This window comes from Haplochromis burtoni, unplaced genomic scaffold (assembly GCF_018398535.1).
Source record: "Haplochromis burtoni strain Fernald_Lab_line unplaced genomic scaffold, NCSU_Asbu1 Contig_838, whole genome shotgun sequence".
Taxonomy (NCBI): Eukaryota; Metazoa; Chordata; class Actinopteri; order Cichliformes; family Cichlidae; genus Haplochromis; species Haplochromis burtoni.
Genome location: NW_024583199.1, coordinates 30,097 through 40,447, shown reverse-complemented (window position 1 = coordinate 40,447; position 10,351 = coordinate 30,097). Strand labels below are relative to the sequence as shown.

At 39.8% G+C, this 10,351-nt stretch overlaps 1 long non-coding RNA gene across 3 annotated transcripts in view; it reads left to right on the top strand.

The window, feature by feature from the left end:
* The first annotated feature begins 951 nt into the window (after nucleotides 1-951).
* The window catches only part of LOC102298431, a 12,257-nt gene continuing 2,857 nt past the window's right edge, over nucleotides 952-10,351 (top strand). The window contains exons 1-4 of one of the 3 annotated variants that reach the window (XR_006053337.1): nucleotides 952-1,734; nucleotides 1,838-2,209; nucleotides 2,514-2,547; nucleotides 3,660-3,704. This is a non-coding gene — a long non-coding RNA (uncharacterized LOC102298431). Of the gene's footprint in view, nucleotides 1,735-1,837; nucleotides 2,210-2,513; nucleotides 2,548-3,659; nucleotides 3,705-4,745; nucleotides 4,896-10,351 lie in introns of those variants that run through there. The other 2 variants (XR_006053335.1, XR_006053336.1) reach the window with 2 other exon arrangements.

Genomic DNA, 10,351 nt, shown 5'->3' with positions numbered 1-10,351 from the left:
AGGTTCTCATTGTCCCTCTGTGCTCTGATATTTAAACTCTGGGGATTCGAGTGAGACTGATGCAGGTTAAAGTATGTCATTAAGCTTTCTGTTTTATCTACAGGAGAAGGACACCTGTCAATACATGCCTGAAGTACATAAAAAAGGGGTTAGGGTCATGAATAAATAATGAGATCTATGGCCAAACTACTGTATTTGAATGCATTAGTTGCAGTTTGAATAGCTGTACCTAAAGCCAACGCACCTTGGTTGCACTGATTGAATTTATAGGATTATAAAACTTTATTAAATGTCTTGTTAAACAAAAAGCTTGAAATGCTTTTTGCATGACAGTCCAAATGATCCTGAAGTGAGTGCTGTTGAAAACACCTCATGGCATCATGTTGTGTTTGATTGTTAGGGAACTGGACTTTTATTATCCTCAAAAAATACAGGCATTCATGATTTACTGAGACTGCAGCAAATGAAAGAGGAATGAACAACTAAACTTATCATGTTTTCGATTGTTGTCCCTTTCTTTTATATAAGACCTTTTCCATTTTAACTTGACTTGTCAAGCTGCAAGTAAAAGAAATTAAAAATGATATGAGGCCTAAAGAGTAATGGAAAGTTAGAGAGAGGAGGAAACTCACAGTGTTATGACAGTTGAATATTATCAGAATACCCATAATCGCTGGTAATCAGGACCCTCTATCCTCTGTGAAAAGCATTTGCAGGGAGACAGTCTACTTTAATTTTTCCTCTCTTAAATTTAACTTTATGGTATAAAAGACATGGATTGATTTCAAAACCAACAATGTAATAGGTCAACCAGGCCTATTACATTGCTAAGGAGTAACGAAAACTATGAACACAACAAACAGGTAACCGGAGACTGTGATAGCTGGTACGAAAAACAGGAAACAGATTTTGTGCCTACAGTCAGTCACACAAGGTGAATACGCCCACATAATCACACATTTTGTCACCTTACACCTCAGCTTGATCTGTACCCGCTCGCTGTTTGAGTGCTTTGGACATTTCGTTTTTATTTTTTTAATTAAAAAAAAGTCTGCGGTGACACGCCATCTCCTCACAGTATTAAGTGAAGTAGAACAAGAGTGACTTTCGTTGACACGAAACTTTTAATTATTCTGAAGTGATTGCAGTTAAAACTCATAACGTCACGTTGCGTTTGCATCCTGCCACCGAACAGAGGGCTCATTTCATGGCTGCAATTGGACTGAGATATTAAGCTGAATTTCAAAGAGACTGTGATACCTGGTGTAATTTTACATGACAGAAGCTGAAGCCTCAGCAGGCACCTAACTGTTCAAGATGTGGAAAAACCTCCTGCTTTCTGCAGTTGGTCCTGGAAAAATCGGCACCGTCGCGACAGTCGTCGGGGTGTTCATTGCCACTGTTCTTCTGCAGACCGCGACGTGCGCTTGCAGAACTTTTGAATGTAATGAAATCGTCGTCGTGCCTTTTTTTTTAGTATTTTTCCTGATGCTCCTGATAGACCAGACATTTCGGAGCACCGCGAAACATCCATCTACGTTTTTATGCCTTGTACTCAAGCGCGTTATCAGAGCGTTTCTAATCAGCCTGCTGTGGATTGTAGCATTGTTGATTTTCACGGACTGGTATGGTTGTTGTAACATTGATGAAAACACGAGTAAGCTGTTCTGCAAATCTAAGAACCTCACAACCGAACAAGAAGCTCGAAAAGCTGAAGTGGAAATCAAGTCAAGGGTGAGGACTTTCTTGCTCTATGCTTATTCTGCTTTTTTAATGAAATTACAGCAAACACACATTAATGCTGTTATGTTTTGCATGTTTGTTGCTTCTTTTTCAGCTTGCTGGTTACTCTCTGCTCCTCAGCATGACTGTTGTCGCTTTCTTCATGACTTGGAGTGGGTGGAGAAAATGGTTTAAAAAAAAATACAGTTGGTGCAACAAGAAAACTTTTTACTACAAACTGATTTTGGAAGAAGAGAAAAAAGTTCTGGAGGAGCTTTTGAGGAAAGAAGCAAATGAAACTCTGACTAAAGAAATCACGAGCAACATAAAAAGGAAAGACTGGGACGGCTGTTTTAACGTTGCTCAACAAATGATCAGTAATGCAAAACATCAAAAACCAGAAGCAACCAACCAGCAGATCAACTGGATCAGTGAGGGGAGCTCCAGCAGAGGGGGACAGCATCATCAAGCAGCAGCACATCAGCAGGTAAAAGGCTCTGTTATATACAGATGTTACAGCTGCCAGACTCTGTCAGTCTGAAATGGCGGAATTATTTTTTCTTGCGTTTTGATCTGCACAGTCATCCAGGTCACCATCATATGACTGCAGCTCACTATCAATAACTTTAACATATGATGTTGTAGTTTAGTTAAAAGTTAACTATAAACCCTAAAATACATTTGTGTGCAGAAACAAGATAAATGTCTTAAGCTGTTCCTTACTTGAACAGATGGATCTACACATATAATTTGACATGGCGTTTTTACTAATTCGTAAAACTCTTTTGCAGGCTCAAAACTATGAACTTGATGAAGTTGCACAAGGTAAACACACCAACACTCCTTAATTCACCACGCAGCTCTCATAAGATCAACTAAAGTCGCTTTCACTGCAATATACTAAAAACCTTCACTGATTTGATGATGATGATCTTCCCAGTGACCACTAGAGGTCTCTGCTGTTCCTGTTTTCACTGAAACTCTCACATTAAGGGTTCAGGGCTTGCTTTGACCCAGCTCCATGCAACACTTCTTATGCATCTACCAAGCGAGCAGAGGGTTGAAATATCTTATATCTCATAGCTCATAATGAGGCTTTTAATATTGCGCTGGTGATGGTTGGAGTTCATTTTAATCACTTTAGAGATTGGCCACAATGTGTTACTGTATAAAATATTCATGCATGTTATTTGACTCCTACCCTCCTGCTGCACCAGAACTGCCAGAATAACAGTTTTATTTCCTCAATAATAAAGTTACTATCAAAGCTCAGAGTGTAGCAAATTAAACAAGTTACTTTTCAGAACCTCCCAGTCCTCTTATTTCCCCTTTTTCCTATCCAAAGAATGTTGAATGTAAAAACCTAGAGCTGCAATCGGGAGAGATACCAATAAACGCCAAAAAAGATCTATCTTATCTTATAATAATGATGGATTGCATTTACAATTCCACTATTCATTTACACACTGGTGAATGCAAGCTACAGTTGTAGCCACAGCTGCACAGGCGACAGAACAGCGAATATCAGAATCAGAATCAGAATCGTGTTTATTGGCCAAGTATATGTGCAGACACATACAGGGAATTTGGTTCCGGTAGATGGTGGCTCTCAAGCACAGCAATGTAAATCACACACACACACACACACACACACACCGTTTCCTGGTTCTTGAGAGGTACAGATCCTGGATGGAGGGCAGGGGGGCACCGATGATCCTTTCTGCTGCCCGTACAGTCCGCTGCAGTCTGCTCCTGTCCTGTTTAGTGGCTGCTCCATACCAGACTGTGATGGAGGAGCACAGGACAGACTCAATGACCGCAGTGTAGAACTGGATCAGCAGCTCCTGTGGAAGACTGTACTTCCCCAGTTGTCTCAGGAAGTACATCCTCTGCTGGGTCTTTTTGAGGATGGAGTTGATGTTGGTCTCCCACTTCAGGTCCTGGGAGATGGTTGTACCCAGGAACTTGAAGGTCTTCACAGTTGACACAGGGCTGTCTGATATGGTGAGGGGGAGCAGAGTTGAGGGATGTCTCCTGAAGTCCACTGTCATCTCTACAGTCTTAAGAGTGTTCAGCTCCAGATTGTGCTGACTGCACCAGAGTACCAGCCGCTCAACTTCCTGCCGGTATGCAGACTCATCACCATCCTGTGTATGTATCACGCCATCGGCCCCTCTGGCCATCACCAGTAGGCAGTAGGTAGGTGAAGTGTCTTGCCCAAGGACACAATGACCGAGACTGTCCGAGCCGGGGCTCGAACCGGCAACCTTCCGATTACAAGATGAACTGCCAACTCTTGGGCCACGATCGCCCCTGTGGTCTCCATCCTTTTAACTCTGTGACTCTGTGGACAGGTAATTTCCTTAGGGATTAATAAAGTATAGTGATTCTGATTCTGATTCAGCTAAACCTGAAATAGTTAGTACAGTTGAAGTCTGGACCATTAACAGTAACTCAGTAAAACATCTCTATAGCAGAGATGTTGTAAGACGACCATCATATATGAGTGAGGCAGAAATGAAATCAAATTATAAATATTTAAACTGGGGAAGCATTTTATTCCAGTAATGACAGAAATAATGAATTGCTCTACAAAAAATGAGGTGTTACAGCCCGTTGGTAGGTTTAGTTCTTTTTTACATGTTGCCATGGTGAATCATGTTATCAGAGCTCCTCTGATGAATCTTTTCCTCTTCTAGTCATCCATGTACTTAACTCAGCATGCTTCCTGTAACAGGGTCCAGAAGTACACAGTTCAAAATACAACTTTAGAAGATCACAAAACACCCACTGTCCTGTAGACAGCTCAGTAAATGACTCCTCAGGCTCAAGTTAAACAGTCGAACCATTTCCAGTGTATCTTTATTTTATGTTCATTTCTTGGATTTTCATTTTTCAAGTCTTGTCTATTTTCATTCAGTTAAACAGTTCATTTTGGTTTTCACTCCAATTTAAATATAATAAGTTTGCTCTGTACAGACACAATTCTTTGGTTTCTGACAAAAACATTTTCCACCCTGTAGAAAACACAGACACCATGCCGTTATTTAACGAATCCGCCTGAAAGACACAGTTGACACAGTGACGCAGCTCCAGAAACAACGCAAGCGACCACAGACAAGTTATACACCTTGACAGAGTGGGCGCTCCTTGTCGTCACAGCTGAGAGGGGATAAAAAGTCTTAATGTTCAGCCTAATGTGATTAAAAATGATCAGAGTGCTAAAACAGAACTTTTCCCCTTTTCCCTAAAATCTAAGTTTGATCGACATATTAATGAGAAAAGTTGTTTGAGTAGTAAAAATGACTGTTCTAATGCCATTGTTGTGTGTGTGTGTGTTAGTGGCTAGATCCACTGATCGCAATGAATGCCCGACTTTTAAATCGATTTCATAAAAAAGTTGTATGAAATAAACAGTGAATAACAAACAGAGTTTTAAAAAAAAATGCAATCCTGAGTATTTGAATCAAAAAGGGATTATGTTACAATGAATGTTTATCTGAAAATGTGCTAAAGACAAATCTAATTGAAATAGAATTACAGAGACTGAGGCTACGTCCACACGTACACGGGTATTTTTGAAAACGGAGATTTTCCGTTTTCGTTTTAAAAAATAATCCCGTCCACACATAAAGGCAGAAATGAAGGAAAACGCTGCTATGAACATGCCAAAGCAGCAGGTGGCGCTAGATTCCTAACCGTGCAGAAATGTTGGCCAATCAGAAGTCTAGAAGCCTCGGTGGGAAAAAGTAAACAAAGCTGGGGCATAGAAGCAGAACCGAGTCGTATGTGTGGAGGACAGTAACTGTGTGTATATGTAAGCATTTAAACACTGCAGAGAGTAGAATTAACAGTAACAGTATTGTAGAAATTCATTTCACCGAAACAATAACGTGGCGCACAGTGTGACGTCAAAAATGCGCACACCTTTGACGCTGCGTTTTCTGCGTTTTTCTCGTCCACACGTAAAGCAAAAACTGAGTTTTCAAAAATATCCACCCTGGCCGGAGTTTTTAAAAATCTCCGTTTTCAGTGACCAAAAACGCCGTTTACGTGTGGACGAAAGGTGCAAACGCATAGAAAAATCTGCGTTTTCAAAAATACCCGGGTATGTGTGGACGTAGCCTTAGTGAAACATGAAGTGATGACCGAATATTTATATGTGATGGGAATTCTGTTATGAATGACAAAGGAAAAATGATGATCTGATTGTAAAGTTTAAACTTGGTGTTAAATCTTCTACGTCAGCTAGACAGAGATACGATGATACAGTGTGGCTGGAATGATGGATCTAATGAATGATTAGATGTTTGTAATGTGACTGGATGTCCCGAAGGGTGAAGCTGGATTCCATCTCTGAAGATGTGACATTCAAATTTTGGGAGTGGCACAAATAATTTGTGTGGCATCTTATTGAATGCAGAACAGCTGATTGTTCTGTAAATAGTTTGAAATGGTTATAAAGGGTAATTGTCATGGTCCTGAGTCTGACGGCTCAGTGTTTTGTGTTTCTTTATATTATTCTTTGTTCTTGTTTGTTCTGTTATGTCTTTGGGTTCGGTTTGCCATTCGTTAGGGGTTTGTTTTGTGCCTGCCTGCTCCCACTTCTCTGTGTTCCCTCTGTCTGTCCATGGTGTCACTGTCTGCTTGTGAGTCTGTCTGTTTAGTGCAGTGTCTTGTCTGATTCTCTGTGTCTGTTAGTTTCCTGTTTTATTCTGAAGGTCCTTGTCTTATGTGAGTGTGTTCAGTTTACGTTTCCCGTGCCTCGTCAGTTGTGATTTCACCCAGGTGTGCGTCCCTCCTGTCTCCCATCCCCTGATTACTGCTGTGTGTGTTTAAGCCCTGTGTGTTCTCCTGCCTGTTGCTGCTTTGTCTGTGTTATTTGGTGTTTTCTTGTCTGTGAATCTCCCGCCGTCATCCCGTGAATTCTTCCTGCAAGTTGCTTTCTCTTGTGTTCAGGTTTGTTGTTTAGGTTTCAGTTTAACTTGTGTTTTTTGCCACACTCCCCTTTTGTTTGTTATCACTTGGGTTTTGTGTAGTGATGGGCAGATGAAGCACTGAAGCTTGTCATCCAATTGGTTCACCCCAGCGCAAAGCTTCTCGAAGCTTCATTTGCTCTAGTAGGACGGAGAGTGTGGCCTTTTGCACACAGCCTGTAAATGTCAACAACAAAAGGAGTGTGTAAAACATGTATATTGTAGTGATGCAGTATACTGTGTATATTTATACTGGCAGTATGGAAAATGATTATTTGGAAATGCTTAAAATGGAAATGATCATTTACTGTGAGGTGAGGTGTGGTTGGGGTGTGGACAGCGGTTGTGCTTTTGTAACGTTGAGGTATGGACAGCTACACACTGAGGCGTCAGTCCTGCCTGTTCACATTTTATTCTGTAAAAACTAAATTGTGCCCTGTGTGTTCTCCTGTGTGTTATTTGGTGTTTTCTTGTCTGTGAATTTCCCCTGCAAGTTGCTTTCTCTCTTGTTTAGGTTTGTTGTTTAGGTTTTAGTTTTCCCAGTGTAGTTTATGTCTAAGTTCGGTTTTTCGCCACACTCTCCTTTTGTTTGTTATCACTCGGGTTCTGTGTCAATAAAGCTCTCTCACTTCACTGCATATCCGCATCTTGGGTCCTTTGTTAAATTCACACGGTTGGTAGAATGGCAAATAACTTTGTTGTTTACAAAACTTGTGCATAGGTTTTTAAAATTACAATTTATATTTGCATTTAAAGTTATGAAATATGATTCATTAAACATGTTTGTGGTTGTTACAGTTATAACTTTTTCTACTCTGGATTTTATGTTTTTTGTCTGATTTTAGATCAATTGTGTTAATAAGTATGTCAAAATGAAAACATAACTGTAAATTCAGACACGTGAGGTTGTGCTGAAAAGAATGATACCAAACAAGGCAAATAAACAGTTTTTAAAGGTGAAATGTAGAGGAAACATCAAAAGTAGTTTAAAAAATGGCGAGTTATATCCTGGACCCCAGAGGGTTAAATGTTTTTTTTGAAAGTAACGCAATAGTTACTTTTCAAGTATTTCTTTTAGGATCTTGTAACTCGGTTACCTTATTTGAAAAAATAACTAGTAACTATAATTACTTTTTCAGAGTAACTTGCTCAACACTGCTGAAGAAGTCAGCGCTTTAATAACAGGAATGGCTTAAATTTGCTAAATGGTTTCATTAGTTTTTCATTTGTATTTCTAGTGTTGAAACAGTGACAAATGGCTGCTGCACTGATGATGGGTGATGTAGGTTTAAAGCTTTGATGTTTAAAGCTTCTTTCTCTTCTCTCCCTTTATATGTCACGGATTAGCCAATCAGTATTCAACTAAACACATCAAGTATGAAGCTACATGCTGTTGTTTTTTTGTTTGTTTTTTTTGTTTTGTGTTTTTGTTTTTTGTTTTTTAACACTACTAGGTTTAAAGAGTTTCATCGGCTTTAGAAATTGTCAGATGTAGAGATGAGCAGATTCACCAATCTGCAAAAAACCCTGTCTACAAATCGTATTGTCTAATTCATTTTCTACAGTGCAAAATGTTTTCAAAAGATTCTGAAAATCAGGAGAAATCAATGCGCACAGACATAAGGCCAAAAATCAACACTGGATGCCAATGAGCTTCAGACCTTCAAGCCACACTACACTAAATACATCTAAAAATGCAGGTTTAAGCCTGCAGAAAGGAAGTCCGGTACGATACACAATCTGTATATTTCAAGTTATTCTAAATAGTCTTACCATTGAAACATCTTTCAGTATCCTGCTCTGTTTGCACACTACAACCTGGGTTATCCACTTATCTGTACCTTCATTTTAATAACTGTACAGTTCTGTTTTGGTAACTATTGTCCATGATGTAAATTTATAAAAAATGTGTGTGCTTCTGTTCCATGTCCTGTTTCCTGTTCTGTTTGTATATGTGTCTTTTTGCTGCTGTTACAACAAAATTTTCCCCTTGTAGGACAATTGAAGGATGATTCTATTGCAGCTTAATTCAGAAACACCAACATTGTTTCTTTGCAAAACCTCATAAAATGGACTGAGGAAAAATGGCAAACAGTCAGAAAACAATGGGACAATACTCCTCTCCCAATGGTCCAGTAACCAGTGTCCTTGGTTCCCAGATGTTTACACACTGCTGACAAAATAACAGAGGATGCTGCAGTGGTAAACATGGCTCTGTTCCATGCATCCATGTATTTTGAAATACAATTTAGTGGCTGGATTGATTTAAAAACCAAAAATGCAATGAGTCAGCCAGACCTGGAAAGATTTGCAGCATAAAAAACACCCATAAACACATCACAAGGGTAACCAGACACTGATAGTTGGTATGAAAAACAGGAAACATTTGTCTTCCTGTGGTGTTGGAGTTGTGTGAGAAGAGTCTTCTGTGTAAAACATTACCAAATACAAAAACTGTAAGCCTGACTTGCTGCTGCAGTTAATTGTAATAAAAAGTAATTAACCATCAATGACACCCTGACACTTTGTGACAGCCAGCCCCATAGTGGGGTTGTTTGCCAAAGGGTTTCTATATCTATTATGGCCCTTATGACAGGTAGAAAACAGATCTGACTCCTTAATACAATCACAGATTTTAACAATAGCGTCATCTGTTAGGCACAAGTCATTTTTTAAAAGTGAATGCAATTTACCTAAAGCATAATGCTGGCCCAACCCATGCACGTTTTGCATCTCTTCAACAATTGTCTGTATTGTTGAAGCTGGAAGGAGGAGCTGTCCTTGCAGTTTTAGGTAAAACAAACACACATTCCTAAGGAAGGCCTCACTGAAATTCTGTGGCAGTTCAGTGCCTTCATTTGTTGTTGCCTCATTTAAGCTCTGGGGAGCATCTTCACCTGCAAATACAGCAGAAGACTGAGGTGTCCCCCTATACATGTCGCTTATGCTTTCAACAGAGCATTCTCTATGTTTTCTGGACATATGAGCAGTAAATGACGATTTCACAGAGAACATACTTTTACAACCAGTTACTGGACATGCCACAGGTCGCCCCTCCACTATATGCTGTGTTAAGTGGGATATAAGTTCTTTCACTGTGTGAAATTGGCGCTCACAGAGTGTAGTGGCACATTTCAAGTCTGTAAAAATGGCGCTACCAGCAATAGGGGGTGCAGGTACATTGTGAACCCGATAGAAACGGGCTTTAAAGGCTGCGTAAGCATAAATGTACACCTGCATTCACTACCGACGCATTTGAAAAAATGATGGGGGTCATTCCTGTGAACTCTACAATGCAGCACATAACCCCTCAACGTCTTCAGCGTTTTGTTGCAAAAAGAGCACGAAATCATTGTAGCTGTCGACAGCACATTTGTTTTAGGTTACTAACCTCCTATGACCTTTCAATAAGCACTGCTTGAAAACAGCATGGAAAAAATAGGACTAGCCTATCGCTCGGTCAGACGCCATTAATACTATTACTGGAAAACATACTCTCATGTATTTAAAGATAACAGAAAATGCAATGTTAGCTTACCAAAACTTTTGCTCGTGCTAAAATAGCTGAATATCTCAACGTATACACATCTCCACCACTCTGCTTGCAGACTGAGCGCGTAATGGCACGAGCCGCCAAGCTTGCTACTCCAAAT